The sequence below is a fragment of the Salmo trutta genome, chromosome 24 (assembly GCF_901001165.1).
Source record: "Salmo trutta chromosome 24, fSalTru1.1, whole genome shotgun sequence".
NCBI classification, from domain to species: domain Eukaryota; kingdom Metazoa; phylum Chordata; class Actinopteri; order Salmoniformes; family Salmonidae; genus Salmo; species Salmo trutta.
In genome coordinates this window covers 2597608-2606539 of record NC_042980.1, presented here as the reverse complement: position 1 = coordinate 2606539, position 8932 = coordinate 2597608, and the positions used below count along the sequence as shown (strand labels likewise).

The window sequence follows — 8932 nt, the reverse complement described above, 5'->3', positions numbered from 1 at the left end:
GGCTTCTTGTGGTCAATTTGCAGTCATGTTCTGGGCCCATGACTATCCGCTCAAGGAAAAATCGGCCAGCGGCTGAATCTAGTTGATGATCCTCAACTCCAGTTGAGGTTTAACTTTTAGAGAATGTTTTGAACCAAATGCAATGCTTTTAGTTGTAGATATATTTAAGACCAGTTTATTATTAATCACCCATTCTGATAATGACTGTAACTCCTTATTTTGAATTTCAGTGAGCTCACTGGCTTTGGGTGCTGACATGTAGTGTGTGGAATCATCTGCATACATGGTCATTCTAGCTTTAAAACACGTTTCTGTCCTGTATGTTGCAAGCATTACTGTACTGTTTTCTAACGGTTGGCTGTTATTCCATCTGGTTGTTTTTAATCATGTAATCTGTATAGTAATACAGGATCCATTTGTAGAAGGATTTATGTTCATATTTATGCAACACATACTTCTCAATACCATTGTAATCACTTCTCATAGATAATTCATGAGAGCTTTCTCTGTAGGAATGTTGCTTTCAGTGATGCATCCACCACATGCATGGTATCCTTCATAAATTGGATATTGAGAATAATTTCCTGTGTATTTTTAATGTTGATGGTCTTTACTGTAATTACTCATTTACAGGTCATATAGACCTCTAACTGTTCAGTACTACAGGTTGGTGGCCTGAGGACTCAAAGCTGTGTGTTTTCAATGATGGTTTTTTGTTGGTTTGTTTGTTTCACCATTGGACCAATTCAAACCACTGTTTGTGCATGTTTGATGACCTGTTGTCTAGCACACCTCCCTCACCCAATCCTCCTACTGCAGCTTTAAAGTTGTGGTGTTTACAAAGATAATGTCACTACAGTTAAAAATGATGGATGGGATACATGTCACAAAATAACTTGCTTGGATGTTGAAATTATAGGTGGGTTGAAAAAACTGTTGATATGCAATTAATAAAGTCCTATATGAAATCAAAAGCAGATAATTATAGGGATTTATTGTTCTATGTTGACACACTTTCTTAGTTGGTTTCCATGTTAACCTGTTTGGGATAGGGGGCAGTATTTTCACGGCCGGATAAAAAACGTACCCGATTTAATCTGGTTACTACTCCTGCCCAGAAACTAGAATATGCATATAATTAGTAGATTTGGATAGAAAACACTCTAAAGTGTCTAAAACTGTTTGAATGGTGTCTGTGAGTATAACTGAACTCATATGGCAGGCCAAAACCTGTAAAGATTCTATACAGGAAGTGCCCTGTCTGACAATTTGTTCTCCTTCTAGGACATCTCTATCAAAAATACAGCATCTCTGCTGTAACGTGACATTTCCTAAGGCTTCCATTGGCTCTAGGAAGGCGCCAGAAAGTGGAATGAGAGCTCTCCAGTCTCTGGGCGAAAAACAGCAGGTGTTTTTGTGAGTGGTCCTTCTGAGAACAATGACACTGAGGTGCACGTGCACGAGATGACTACATTTTTTTCTTTCAGTGTTTGAATGAACACAACGTTGCCCGGTTGGAATATTATCGCTATTTTACGAGAAAAATAGCATAAAAATGTATTTTAAACAGCGTTTGACATGCTTCGAAGTACGACGCGTCACCCTTCGGATAGTGACTTGAACGCACGAACAAAACGAAGCTATTTGGATATAACTATGGATTATTTCGAACCAAAACAACATTTGTTGTTGAAGTAGAAGTCCTGGGAATGCATTCTGACGAAGAACAGCAAGGTAAACCAATTTTTCTTATGGTAAATCTGAGTTTGGTGAGGGCCAAACTTGGTGGGTGTCAAATTAGCTAGCCGTGATGCCCGGGCTATGTACTCAGAATATTGCAAAATGTACTTTCACCGAAAGCTATTTTAAAATCTGACACCGCGATTGCATAAAGGAGTTCTGTATCTATAATTCTTAATAATTGTTATGTTTTTGTGAACGTTTATCGTGAGTAATTTAGTAAATTCACCGGAAGTTTGCGGTGGGTATGCTAGTTCTGAACATCACATGCTAATGTAAAAAGCTGTTTTTTTGATATAAATATGAACTTGATTGAACAAAACATGCATGTATTGTATAACATAATGTCCTAGGAGTGTCATCTGATGAAGATCATCAAAGGTTAGTGTTGCATTTAGCTGTGGTTTTGGTTTTTGTGACGTATATGCTTGCTTTGAAAATGGCTGTGTGATTATTTTTGTGAGGGTACTCTCCTGACATAATCTAATGTTTTGTTTTCGTTGTAAAGCCTTTTTGAAATCGGACAATGTGGTTAGATAAAGGAGAGTCTTGTCTTTAAAATGGTGTAAAATAGTCATATGTTTGAGAAATTGAAGTTTTAGCATTTTTTAGGTATTTGTAATTCGCGCCACTCTATACCATTGGATATTGTCCCTATTAATATAAAATGAATTCATGGTGGATAAAACTAGATTTTGGATACAATTACCTCAATACTGCTTAGCTCCATATACATCATTCTTAGCAACAGCCCAGTGCATTTCTGTAGAGTGAGAGAGGTGGAAAATGTTGTAAGTGTATCGCTCTGGGCTTGCATTTCACATTCCACATACAGAGCCCATTAGTGACCTAGCAGTGTGGTGTCAGAGCAACAACCTCTCCCTCAACGTCAATAAGACCAAGGAGCTGATCGTTGACTACAGGAAACGGAGGGGGTGAGCATGCCCCCATCCACGTCGACGGGGCTGCAGCTTCACGTTCCTCGGTGTCCAAATCACTAGACTTAAAATGGTCCAAACACAAGTGCACGGTCATGAAGAAGGCGTGACACCTCCAAGGGCGTGAAAAAGTTTTGCATGGGCCCTCAAATCCTCAAAAAAACTTCTACAGCCATTGAGAGCATCTTGACTGGCTGAATCACTGCCTGGTATGGCAATAGCTCCACCCTCAAACGCATGGCGCTACAGACAGTGGTGTGAACAGCTCAGTACATCACTGGGGCCGAGCTCCATGCCAACCAGGACATCTATATCAGGCGATGTGGAAGGAAGGCCCGTAAAATTGTTAAGGGCTCCAACAACTCAAGCTATAGACTATTCTCTCTGCTTCCGCACGGCAAGCCGCACCGGTGCATCAAGTCTGACGCCAACAGGCTCTTGAACAGTTTCTATCCCCAAGCAATAAGCCTGATAAATAGCTAACAAAATATCTAAACGGACTATCTGAGCTAACCTTGTATCTCTATCGACCTTTCATTTTTATACTGTCTCCACGCACACTCACAGGCCCTACACACTCACTCCATCATCTGCTCACTCACACATAATATGCACATACATTTATACTGACTACACACACACAGACACACACACACACACACACACACACAAAAGCTGCTGTTTATCTTATATCCCGTTGCCTGGTCACCTTACCCCTATACAGTGGCTTGCAAAAGTATTCACCCCCTTGGCATTTTTCCTATTTTGTTGCCTTACAACCTGGAATTAAAATAGATTTTTGGGGGGGTTTGTATCATTTGGTTTACACAACATGCCTTCCACTTTGAAGATGCAAAATATGTTTTATTGTGAAACAAACAAGAAATAAGACAAAAAAAACAGAACTTGATCGTGCATAACTATTCACCCCGCCAAAGTCAATACTTTGTAGAGCCACCCCAATACTTGTGGTATGTCTCTATAAGCTTGGCACATCTAGCCCCTGGGATTTTTGCCCATTCTTCCAGGCAAAACTGCTCCAGCTGCTTCAAGTTGGATGGGTTCCCCTGGTATACAGCAATATTTAACCTGCCTGTGCGTGGTGGGATGCATACAAATACCTTAGAAATGCTATTACTTCAATTTCTCAAACATATGACTATTTTACACCATTTTAAAGACAAGACTCTCGTTAATCTAACCACACTGTCCGATTTCAAAAAGGCTTTACAACGAAAGCAAAACATTAGATTATGTCAGCAGAGTACCCAGCCAGAAATAATCAGACACCCATTTTTCAAGCTAGCATATAATGTCACAAAAACCCAAACCACAGCTAAATGCAGCACTAACCTTTGATGATCTTCATCAGATGACAATCTTAGGACATTATGTTATACAATACATGCATGTTTTGTTCAATCAAGTTCATATTTATATAAAAAAACAGCTTTTTACATTAGCATGTGACTAGCATGTGACTAGCATTCCCACCGAACACTTCCGGTGAATTTACTAAATTACTCACGATAAACGTTCACAAAAAACATAACAATTATTTTAAGAATTATAGATACAGAACTCCTTTATGCAATCGCTATGTCCGATTTTAAAATAGCTTTTTGGTGAAAGCACATTTTGCAATATTCTGAGTAGATAGCCCGGCCATCACAGGCTAGCTATTTTGACACCCACCAGTGTGGTACTCACCAATCTCAGATTTACTATAAGAAAAATTGGATTACCTTTGCTGTTCTTCGTCAGAATGCACTCCCAGGACTTCTACTTCAATAACAAATGTTGGTTTGGTTCCAAATAATCCATAGTTATATCCAAATAGCGGCGTTTTGTTTGTGCGTTCCAAGACACTATCCGAAGGGTAAAGAAGGGTGACGCGCCCGGCGTGTTTCGTGACAAAAAAATTCTAAATATTCCATTACCGTACTTCGAAGCATGTCAAACGCTGTTTAAAATCAATTTTTATGTGATTTTTCTCGTAAAAAGCGATAATATTCCGACCGGGAAACCCTGTTTTCGTTCAAAGACGAAAAAATAAAAACATGGTGTCGGCTCGTGCACGCACCCCCAGTCTCATTGTTCTCAGATCGACCACTATCCAAATGCGCTACTGTTTTTCAGCCATGGCCTGCAAAGTCAACATTCAACGTTCTGGCGCCTTCTGAGAGCCTATGGGAGCGTTAGAAAATGTCACGTTATGCCAGAGATCCCCTGTTTTGGATAGAGATGATCAAGAAGGCCAAGAAATGGTCAGAGAGAGCGCTTCCTGTTTGGAATCTTCTCAGGTTTTGGCCTGCCAAATGAGTTCTGTTATACTCACAGACACCATTCAAACAGTTTTAGAAACTTTAGGGTGTTTTCTATCCAAATCAAACAATTATATGCATATTCTAGTTACTGGGCAGGAGTAGTAACCAGATTAAATCGGGTACGTTTTTTATCCGGCTGTGAAAATACTGCCCCCTATCCCCAACAGGTTAACATAATTCAAATTAGATACATCACATTCCCATCTGTTGGGCTATAATGTACATTATCATTTATTTTTTTACTTTTGGGGTTTACTGACAAGCAACTTATGTTAGTGTGAGCACAAGTATTGTGATCTATTGTGGTTTGGCTTTGGTCACGGCCTTACAGTAAAACACTCCCTGGTGCTCTGGACTGGGGTTCTGGAGGATGAAGCCCTTGGTTGGGTCATAGGAGACAAGCATCCCGTCCACCTCCATCTCCTCTGGGGGGACCTCTTTGTGACACCTTGGGCAGCTGACTGCTCACACGACAGGGTATAACAGAAGGCCTGTCCGTACGCAGATAGATGATCTCAAAGTGGATGGCAGAAGGGACGAAGAGTTCGTCCTTGTCTGGTTGGAGGGGAAGGGGGGGACGAGGGTAGAGATGATTTTTTTGAAGTGAGTTAATTAAAGAATTTTAATATAGTCTGAATGGCAGCGGTAACATTCTTATATATGTTGTTAGGTTAATCAAGTATAAACAGTAAATAGTGTTACAGTAGAGGTACCCTGCTCACCTGTGAAGTAGATGTAAGTGCTGGAGGTGCGGTCAGGGTCTTTGAGACACTCAGATCCATCACAAAGTATGACCCAGCAGCTGTACGCCCCTGTGTCGGCTGCAGATATCTGATGTCAGGATCAACTGGCTGTACTTGTCACTCTGCTTGATGCTGTATGTTGGGAGTGAAAGAAAGGGAACACAATAACATTACAGATCATTGTTAGGTTACTATCAGCTGGAGGCATAGTGATTTGACACTGAACAAGTGATCTCTTAATGGCTCCGTCCCAAATGGCACAGTACTTTTGACCAAAGCCCTAGGGAGCCATTTGGGTCCCATCCTTCAGGTCACCTGAGTCGGGAGTCATTGAAGGTGTCCAGGTAGGTAGGGTAGGACCAGCCGATGTTACTGCCTTTACAACGTAACTGATTGATATACGACACCTGTCAAGTGGATGGATTATCTTGGCAAAGGAGAAATGCTCATTGACGGGATGTAAAAAAGGAATTGAACAAACTTTTAGTGCATATCTTTTATTTCAGCTCATGAAACTTGGGTCCAACACTTTACATGGTGCGTGTATATATTTTTGTTCAGTATAATAAGTCACCAAAATCGAAAGATAACACTCATGAGCACGACATTGCCGGTTGTTGGCTCTACAACATCCACATGCTTTACGGAAGTTGTCTGAACTCTCAAAATGGGACACTCATGAACACTATGGTGTTGGTGGTTTGGCACTACAATGCACATGCTTCAGGCAGTGGAGTCCTCTGAAGGTAACCCCATAGCGGCGTGAAGTAGGGCTGCTGAAGGTGCTGCAGAACCCCCTGATAACAACACAAAAAAAACTGTGGCTTGCGAAAGTATTCACCCCACTTGGCGTTTGTCCTATTGTCACAGTTGTCGAAAGGATCGGACCAAAGCGCAGCGTGTGTTTCGTTCCACATATTTATTTAATCCGTGAAAACTATGCAATACAACAAATAACTGAAATCTACAAAATAACAAACCATGCCGCAGAGGAGAAACAAACACTACTCACAAATATAATCACCCACAAAACCCAGGAAGAAAAACCCCTACTTAAATATGATCTCCAATTAGAGACAACAAGGACCAGCTGCCTCCAATTGGAGATCATCCTAAACAAGCCAACATAGAAATATAAAAACTAGAATCTAAGAACATAGAAATAGAAAACATAGAAAAACACAAAACACCCCCTGTCACGCCCTGACCAACTATACCATAGAAAATAACATCTTACTATGGTCAGGACGTGACACCTATTTTGTTGCCTTACAACCTGGATTTAATTTTGGGGGGTTTATATCATTTTATTTACACAACATGCCTACCACTTTGAAGATGCAAAATATTTATTGTGAAACAAACAAGAAATAAGACAAAAAAACAGGACTTGAGCGTGCATAACTATTCACACCCCCAAAGTCAATACTTTGTAGAGCCACCCCAAGTCTCTTGGGGTATGTCTCTATAAGCTTGGCACATCTAGCCACTGGGATTTTTGCCCATTCTTCAAGGCAAAACTGCTCCAGCTGCTTCAAGTTGGATGGGTTCCGCTGGTATACAGCAATATTTAAGTCATACCACAGATTCTCAATTGGATTGAGGTCTAGGCCATTCCAAGACATTTAAATGTTTCCCCTTAAACCACTCAAGTGTTGCTTTACCAGTATGCTTAGGGTCATTGTCCTGCTGGAAGGTGAAACACTTGTTTGGTTACTACATGACTCCATATGTGTTACCTCATAGTTGCGATGTCTTCACTATTATTCTACAATGTAGAAAATAGTAAAAATAAAGAAAAACCCTGGAATGAGTACGTGTCCAAACTTGTGACTGGTACAGTATATTATTTAACAAATAAAACATTTCACAAAATGTGTGAACTAGGCCTTTATTACTCCTGTAGGAGCTGAGAAAATTACTCCTCAGCAAACACTCATGCAAGCCACATCAAATACAGGTAAGTGCCAAAATAATGGAAACACTTGAGTAGATGAGGGAAACAAAGTGTATTGAAAGCAGGTTCTTCCACACAGGTGTGATCCTGATTTAATTAAGGAATTAATGATTTGGCTATTTCTGCTTAAAGTCTTGTGTGATATCTAAAATCACTGCTGTAACTATCTTATCCTTTAGGTAAATGGTATTCACAGACTTTGCCTCTCCCCCACACTCCCATCACTGTGGTACTAAGCTCCAATATAAAACTCAGATTTGACAAAACTATGATATTATCCCAAATGCTGCTCTCAGATTACAGCAAAGCAGTTAGGGTGGAATTAACTTATATCACTGTGTATTCAGACTCAGAAAAACTTGAAACGCAAAGAAGGAGCAGCCATGTAGGAGAGACATTGAGGATCAGAAAGATACTCACCATTTTGGAGCTCCACCCAGAAGATGGCGAGAGTTAGGAAGACCCAGCAGAGCTTCATGGTCAGCAGACGGGACTGAGCGGCAGGTAAGGAGGAAGCAAGGGGGTCAAGAGGGGCACTATAGGGCCAGAGGAGCAGCGAGGGACCCAGCAGCAGAGAGAGATCAGATGCTGTCTGGAACTCTGCAGCATTGTTTAGATTAGCAGCTCCATCCTCCTCCCCAGTGAAAAAAGGAAAAGCAAAGTAAGAAAAAACGGGAAGTCTCTCCTGTCCTTATTTCTCTCAAGCACAGTGAAGATATAGCACATGCTCTGATGCCCTCTGGTGGGCTGAGGGGAACACTATCACTGTTTATAAAGGAGATGTAATGAGGTACACACATCCCTATTGGTTTTTCTTGAGAGAGAACCACAAATAAACCTATTGCCAAAAGTTGTATCAACCATTTACAACAGGCAGACAAGCAACTATACTGTATATCCTCCCCTCACTAAGTGACTGTGCAATGTCTGACAATGTGCGGAACACACAGAATACACACACAAACTGGTCTTAAATACATTTTTTGACAGTGTACTTAACAGAAACAATTGAAAACTATGTCAGCGTTAAATGGGTACATTTACAGAGGCTCATTCTGAAGTTATTTTAATAAGTTACAACACTAGCTACCTTTGTCTACAACCCTGATCTTGGTGCTCAGGGAGACAATGTCCTCTGCCCTTTTGTTCCATGTTTAATTAACCTAACGCATCTTAAAATTGATTAAATATAATTGTCACGTAAAAAACATGATATTGCAGTAAACT

The 8932-nt window shown here is 40.6% G+C and overlaps 1 pseudogene; it reads right to left on the bottom strand.

Moving 5' to 3' along the window:
* Positions 1-5248: 5248 nt before the first annotated feature.
* Positions 5249-7492, bottom strand: LOC115161467 (platelet-derived growth factor receptor-like protein; annotated as a pseudogene).
* Between the last annotated feature and the right edge of the window lie 1440 nt (positions 7493-8932).